At 44.1% G+C, this 8,038-nt stretch overlaps 1 protein-coding gene across 1 annotated transcript in view; it reads left to right on the top strand.

Moving 5' to 3' along the window:
- Window positions 1-2,458: 2,458 nt before the first annotated feature.
- filip1l (filamin A interacting protein 1-like) overlaps window positions 2,459-8,038 on the top strand; it is a 62,628-nt gene continuing 57,048 nt past the window's right edge. The window contains exon 1 of the mRNA XM_070855692.1: window positions 2,459-2,800. The gene's annotated coding sequence lies outside the window, so the exon portion shown is untranslated. The remainder of the gene's footprint in view (window positions 2,801-8,038) is intronic.

Below are 8,038 nucleotides of genomic sequence, written 5' to 3'. Positions count from 1 at the left end.
TCTGTGTTGTATAAATAAGACAAAATCCATCATCAAAATAAATATGGTCACTTGTTCAGACTAGAGTGCCCATAATTAGGATCTACGATTAAGACAAGACTTGTTCGTTCTCTATCTGGTCATGAAGAAATACAATTCATGGCATCAATTCAATACCATCTATGCACAACTTAACCAGTAACAAAAAGTTATTCAAGGTTTGGAGAACCAGTCGTCTTTTTTTCAATAACTATACCTCTGAGCGCCGAGAGTGAAGGTGTCAGAATAAAACCCTGCATGCTCTCGTCCTGCTGTGGCATATCATCATCTCCTCCTAGTGTATAGTTTCCCTCACACACACACACTCACACGCTATACAGCAATTTCCTACATGGCTAGAGTCTTTGCAAACAATCAAACACCATTTGTTGTTGTTACATTCTCTTTATAGGCTTTCATTTGCTGATAATATGTCTTTGAACTGCGTAGTTGCAGGTTCTACAGTAAGCTGTGTACTTGAGCTCATGACAATCATATCCAATGTGTTTTTTTCAACGCTGAGGCAACATTTTTGTGTAGGTGTGTGCCCCATTTAGTTAAGCTGCAGTCAGAACAGCTGATTCACTCCCCATGTTCCACTGTAGTCTGAAAAAACCCCCCAAAAAACCCAGTTTTTTAAGAGGCTTCTCACATCACTTTTCTCCTCAATAAATCATTTCCACGCTCATCGACTCATTAAAATGACAAAACCGGACATTCAAGGACGTCACCTTGGCTGAGGGGAATTATAGCAGGAGGCTTTCACTGTTTTCTGACAGTTTATGGAGGAAATTACTAATTGAGGGAATAATTAGCAGATTACTCAGTAGATTTTACATTCATAGATTTGGTGGACGCTTTTGTGCACAAGTGATAATAAATAGCTGTTGCATTGACCAGTATTGCACTATAGGTTGAAGGGAAGAGTCAGACAAGCTGATAAAACGCTCACCCTACTTCTTAATTATGCTGGGACAATCAGGGGCCACCAATTCCCTACATCGACACTATTCTGAGGGGAGTTTACAGTGAGTAAAAGACCAACCATAAAGCGCTCCACACACACACACACACACACACACCTGGAGAAATGAAGGTGAAAAAAAAAAAAAAGAGTGACTGACTGGGAGATTCATGGCATCGTGTCAATGAGAGGAACCACTGACAGCTGGAGGACTCTGGCTGAGTGTTGACGCAATTCAGGACACGCATATACCCACCTACACACTCACACACACACACACACACACACCCATGAAGCAACACACATATCCACAGGTCAATCCTTATTCAGTTACCTTAGTCTGATCTTTTTCTAGTCTAGGAAAAACCAGACGTCGGATAGAACAGACATTCATTTAATAGCAGTTTATCGTAGCTCCGCATGCCATCTAAAGCTGAACAATGCCCATAATTCTATTACAACTCTGACGTCTGCTGAGAGAACGACTGTGACTCAACCATCTGTGACCCTCCTGCCTTTGACTGCATCAGAAAGTAACCCAGTTTTTAAAAGCAGCGCAGCAGTCGGCACTTAAAGTGTCACATACCTATTTTTGGTGCAACCCCACCCCACTCCAATAAGAAGAAGAAAAATCACTCGTGGGGGCTTTGTTAAAGGGGGATTCCTCTGATTTTACACATCAAAGCCTATTTACAGGTCTTTGTGAACACTGGGTACAAAATCCTTTGTGGCTGCCGAGGGAGCTGCGCGAAAGCTGACAAACTGCCTCAAGTGATGTCATGTGAGTCAGCGTCAGTTGGGGATGAAGTTGGACAAAATAAAAAAATCAAAAAAATCTGCAAGAGTTGCAAAGAAGTGAGCTCAGCAGATCTCTGTAGCCTTGCTCGAGGCTACGTTAGCTCCTCCTGGCACCCAAATCTCTGACTGAACTGCGAGCGGTCGAGTGGCATTGTGGGTAGAAGAAGAACACTTGGAACACTGCTGGCTCTGCTGTCCGCCATAACTCTGACAATGTGACAGTCATCAGTAAGTCAGTTATAGTATCTTATGCGTTATAGCTCATTTTGTTTCAAGCTCCTTAGACAGAGCAGATGTGCAAAACAGTCTGACTGCAGAATTAAAGGAATAAACAACATAACTATTTAGGTGTCATTTTCCCACAAACAACTAAAGAAACTAAATTCCTGTCTAAATATTGCCCCTGCCACCCTCCACCCCCATCACTCTTTCTCTCCTCAGGGACAGTCACAGACTCCCAAGGCTCAGTCTTCTGTCAAGGGCCATATGGTACCGTCAGAGCTCAGTGTGTGTCTGCGTCCGAGTGTGTGTGTGTGTGTGTGTGTGTGTGCTGGAGAGGGAGAGCAGCCGTGGCTCAAGGTGTCAGAAGGGAGGGTGGTTTAAATTTAACCGCAACAGGGCTGATATCTGCATGGCAGGTCGTGTCTCTCCCCCTCTGCTCTCTTTCACACACACACACACACACACACACACACACAAACAGAGTCTGTCTTCACAGTCCCCAGCTACAGACATCAGGACACACACACACAAACTCACACACACACAGCAGCAGCTCCCTCCGTCTGTCAGAAGACGCTCCCCTTCCTCCTCTTCTTCCCTCACACCCATCAGACCACCTGGATTGTACGAGGGGGCCAGCTGAGGACGTGACAGAGGAGAGAAAAGGGACGCTCACCGCCGGGAAGGAGAGCAGAGCAAACGTTCACACTGAGGATAACGCTTCATCTGAGCCGGCAGGCTGAAGGCACAGCCAGTGGCACTGCAGAGGCACAGCAGCACAGTGGGCTAAAGCAAGAGGTAAGACTGAAGCTTGGCTCTGAAAGGCTGTGTGTGTGTGTGAGTGTGTGTGTGCTGAAACCTTGACAGAGCCAATATTCATCTCTTTCATTTTGGAGACTAATGTGCAAAAGATTAAATCTGTGTGTGTGTGTGTGTGTGTGTTAGGGTTAGTCAGCATTTTGGACTATCACCTGAAAACGTAGAAATCAAAGAATAGTGAAATCATTAGCGAATGCAAAGTGTTGTGTGCAGCGTATCAGGAATATTTCCTTTCATCATTCAGAAAATGCACTCGTGTCATTCTACTGTATGCATTGTGCAGCTTGCTGTGAACAATAGCTTTAAGTACAGATGCACTGGAATGTCTTAAATTGAGAAGATTTACAGAACACTTAGTGAGCGGGATGTAATCTGCGTTGTGGCAGCTTTTCTGTCAGGTTGTTGCTAATTAGAGAGATGTAGAGATTACAGAAGAGAAGAGAGAGACGACTGAGGGCTCTGGGGGGCGCAGAGTATCTTAAATTAATCTAACTGGATTGAATTTGCTCTAATTGGGTTCTCTAATTTACTTGGTTGGGAGACAAAAGATCCACGGTTATTTGTGTTTTATTTGCAATTGGCTCTGTGTATTTTGGTTGAAAAGATGCGTTTAAGCTCAAAGTTATACTTGTGTTTTGCAGACTTACAGTAAATCACAAAGCTTTTCAATTCAATTTGCTGATGACGGCAAAACATGATATTACCCTGCCGGGGGTAAAGCACCCCGTGGCCAATTTGCCCACCACATCAAAGCTGCGGTGATAACTCATCCACTCCTGTGCAGTGATACTGTCTTGAGCGGACGCTGGTGTTGCACGACGGGTCGTATTGGTTGCAGCCAGGGAATTTCCAAAGGGCAGCGTGTCCATGAGAACCCGCAGCAGTCATACAGTATCTTAGTGCACGGTGGATGGGGGAGGGAAGGAGGAGAGGGAGGGGGTCAAGTTACCGGGCCTGTAGTCGAGTCTCAGTTTGGAAACGTAGGGACAACAGGGAAATGTCAGGCCGATAAAGCATTTCCACTTAGTTGTAAAACTCAAACAGTTGATGTCATTATTTCTCATTTTGAATTAAAAAGCCAAATTTATTATCACATGCTCGGTGGGATGTTTGCTGATTGGTGGACAGCATCATAAAAAAGGGGTGTTACCATAAAATGGATTAGCATAGCTCTCAAAAACATCACCATGCACTAAGCTTTGGGGTTAAAGAAACTTTTGTTGCTCTATATTATAAACTGAACATTTAGTTTTTGGGCTGTTTGTCGGGCAAAATAAGCAATTTGGAGATAAAATAGTTGGCCATTCCCCCCCCCCTGACATTTTATAGACTGCAATAAACATAAAATGAATCAACAGGTGTTGAAGCGCTCCTCCCACAAACTCCCTCCTGTGAGTAAATATTTGGGCTGACAGAAGGACTCCCCAGCACGCTCCAGATGCAGCTTTAAAAGGCTTGGGGTTTGGCATGTGACTAGAAGTGACAGGTTAATCCGTTTAAGTACGTACGATGGCGGGGCACAGGGCCACAGCCTTCTGGTGCTGGTAATCTGCCGTAAGCCAACAGGAAGGGAGCCAACCAACGGAGTGATCAGCATGTTCGGGGTGAATGGTGTTTGTAGGGTCACGGCAGCTGAAGTGGAATGTGACCGTTTCACTGAGGTGCTCGAAACAGTGTGCAAACCTCTGACGAGGCGTCGCAGTCTCACTTTGAGACATTTTTAGAGTCAGGTGCCTAAAAACAGCAAATGTTGATATCTTGATGATATTTTGACTTTGCCGCAACACAGCACTCTGCTGCAAATGCCTTTCTTGTCAGGGTGATTGACAGATTGAGGGTAGTGGGGCAGAGATCATCAAACAAGACACGCATTAAGGCAAACCTTCTGGCACCTCGTGCTTCACCAGCCGTAGCTCGGATTAGAAGGCCTGGCCCCCGAGGTTTTATTGAAGGTGTTTGATTCATCAATGGGGAGAGCTTGGTGGTGTTTGCTAGCCCAGGATGAGAACCTCTGTGTGTGAAGGAATCAAAGCAAATCTCTTCTTGATAAGCCCCTAAGAATCAGATCAAAGACACTTGCAGTTTGGCCTTAAACGCTTATTCATCCTATCTTAATGAAGTTTAAAGTTTTCCAAGTTAGTTAATCACTGGAAAAAATCTTCCCACTGTAAACCAAGCAAAATAGGACTGAAGTTTGAGCGGAAAAGTTTCCTGATTCAAGCACAGATTATATCACAGATTTCCCACAGATTATTGTTCTCATATCCCCATTACATCTCGACAGAGCGCCCAGACACATGCTGCACAAAGCCAATAACAGTCACACGATACAAGGAGACCCGCGGTGAGAAGCTCACAGGTCGTAACTGTCACTCTGTCTCGTAACCACCGAGAAAGTGAAGCTCTGTGAAGGTGTGATGCCAAGAGAAAAGAGTGTTTCTGCACAGGAATCAGTCAAGTGTTACATTACAGTCTTGGTTGTAATGAAACGTAATCAGAAGGACAGTAGTTGAGGTGAGCTCTGACCACAGTAACAACGGATGGTCTCAGTTATTTTACGATTCAAATATGTGAATGTGAATGAATTTCAAGGTCACGTAGCAGAGATTGTAATTTTCACTAGTCACCACTTGATCCCACTAATACTGCACCTGATACATAAACACAAAAGATTTTCCAGGTAACTTCCATAACTCATTTTACCATCTACTCAACTACGTTTACAACTGTGTCTAAATAAGTGGCCAATAAGTGGTTTTATAAATTGGACGACGAGCACATGCTGCTGTGAGGATAATTAAGTCCTGTCAAGCCAAAACTTTATCCCTAAAAATCTAAATCAGAGTAACTTAAATATCTTAAATCGTGCACTCTATGCATCTATGTTTCCCCCGTGGCCTTTGTTGGTACATTTTTACAGCAGAATAGCATCGAACCAAGATGTGCGCAGGGAAATCTTTTGCCTGCAAACATGGTCGGACGAAACGTTGTGAAAACTATTAAGTCTCAAGCGACCCCCAAGGCCTTGATTAGTTTGATGATTACAACAGAGCATACAGCTGTTTTAAGCATCTCAAAGACAGCCTGACAGGTTGTGACTCTTTGTGATTTTCCAGTACTGTACTGCAGTCTGGTAGCGTTGAAGCACAGAGTGGCTGACGAGGAGATTGGCTGTGGGAGTGTTGACTTGTTTCAGTCCCGGGGATCCTGTTTCTCACTGAATACCAACCGCCAAGAGCTCTGGGAAAAGAGCACTATATATATCAAGAGAGAAACACCAATGTTGTCCAACATTAGTCCCTCTCTGTGTCTCACAGCATGACCAGCAGCCTTCTGCTGTCAAGCGAAGTCAAAATAAGTCAGCTGAGATCAGTTTGTACAGCCGGGCGGACATTGAAAGATCAGGTGGAAGGTACTTTCGCAGAATCTGCTCCCGTGACAGCAAGTGAAGACAAGCACTAGAGGCTCAGGAACAGATGAGAATAAAAAGGGAAAAGTCTTTATTAGGAAGAAGCGCTGGTCGCATGTGAGTCAGTCATTTAGCCGCTTTATTTTGAAGGGCAGGGCGGGATGCTATTTTCTGATTGTTTGTGGGAAGTTCTTAAATAAAAGTGGGTGTAAAACCAGGAATGCAGTGTCAGCTCAAACCATTCAGTCAGGATGTTATACTGTATCATTGATAAAAAACACTGCGGATAGCCGCTCCATTATCTTTATGTAGCATTTTATTGCTGACACCTTACTTCAGCAGAGCCTCTTCCCCAGGTGCATTGCAACAGAAACAGCTTGACTCCGGGTGCATAAATAATTCAGACATATATCTTTAAGCGTGTGCCGGCCGGAACGGTTACAGTGTGATTTGCTGCAGCAGACACAGTCGCTGCTCATATCTGTGGAAGTGTAAAAGTGAGTAATGCTTGTGCTGCATCAGTCCACTGTGGAGCATTAGTGATGGATGGCTGCCTGCGCTGCATTATAAACTATCAGCAGGGCATGATGGCTGGAGGCTCCAATTTTATGTGTGAAAATGCAACCCGGTGAAATCAGAAGGGAGAAAAGCAGCAAAGGCCACATAACTCTGTTTTTCTTTGAGCCGGCTTTGAAGTTTACAGTAGTCCTTTGCATACTTGTTAAAATCCAATAACCTGCTCAGTCGGACAGCTCAAATCAGTTCTCTTTACCACGTCTCAGTCATATTCCTGTCGGATCAAATTCTAAACACATTCGTGGACGGCCTGGGATGACGTTCACATTATGTCTGCAGTGACCGTTTCCACCTCCCACGCAACACACAAAAGGAAGACAGCCAGAAAGAGAATATCAGGAGCAGAACAAATAAAAAAGGGTCAGAGCCTCTTCTGACACGGTTTTGGATCACAGATAGAAGGAGATGGTAGAATAAGCATATGTTTTGACTCCAAAAGTTAATACAAAAAGGTTTTCTAGGGACAAAATGAATGCAGAGGAAACCTTCCGACAAAGATGACGATATGAACAGTATGTAAAATGCCGAAAGGACTGAGTATATACATGTGCCCACAGGATGCAACCACTGATAGATCCTGTTCCAGTACAAGTATTGTGTTGGTCATGCCAGCTCACTGATCTTAGCTGGAAAACACTCATAAAAATTAACAAGATACAGACAAATCGATTAAATTCAACTAAATTATAAAGCACGTGGTAACAGTTTGGCAGTCAAACTTTACGTGCCACTTAAAACAACAATAAAGACATCACACTTGGATGTGGGAAAGAAAACGGTCCATGATACACAACTAGTCATCAAACAGATTTGGAAACACACTGTTGATGTTGCCGCTTAATGATGCAGAACATGACAAAAACTCCGACTCCTCACTGGCTGTGATCCACAGTGAAACTCTGGCCTTTGTGCACTAATTAGACTTGTTACATTCGTCACCTGAATCAGCTGTCTTTCAATTTCCTGATGCTATTAATGTTAGTCATCCATGTCGCCCGGATTTGGCAGTGCGTCATCCCCTTTACTTTATTTAGAGCCTATGTTCTATGTTAAATATACAACAGTGAACTGAGATTCCTGTGCGAGCTGTTTGACAGGACCAATGCTTTCCATGATGCAGCAGAAACTGTCAGAGGCGTGTGCGCGACAAAGTCCACGTCCGCTGTCGGCTGGTCTGCATGTCTGACTGACATGTCACACTGAAGGGTTCTTGTCTACTTCAACACACTCTT

The sequence above is a fragment of the Pempheris klunzingeri genome, chromosome 24, assembly GCF_042242105.1.
Source record: "Pempheris klunzingeri isolate RE-2024b chromosome 24, fPemKlu1.hap1, whole genome shotgun sequence".
Classification (NCBI taxonomy): domain Eukaryota; kingdom Metazoa; phylum Chordata; class Actinopteri; order Acropomatiformes; family Pempheridae; genus Pempheris; species Pempheris klunzingeri.
Note: the sequence above shows the minus strand (reverse complement) of the source record. Positions and strands in the feature narration are given on the sequence as shown.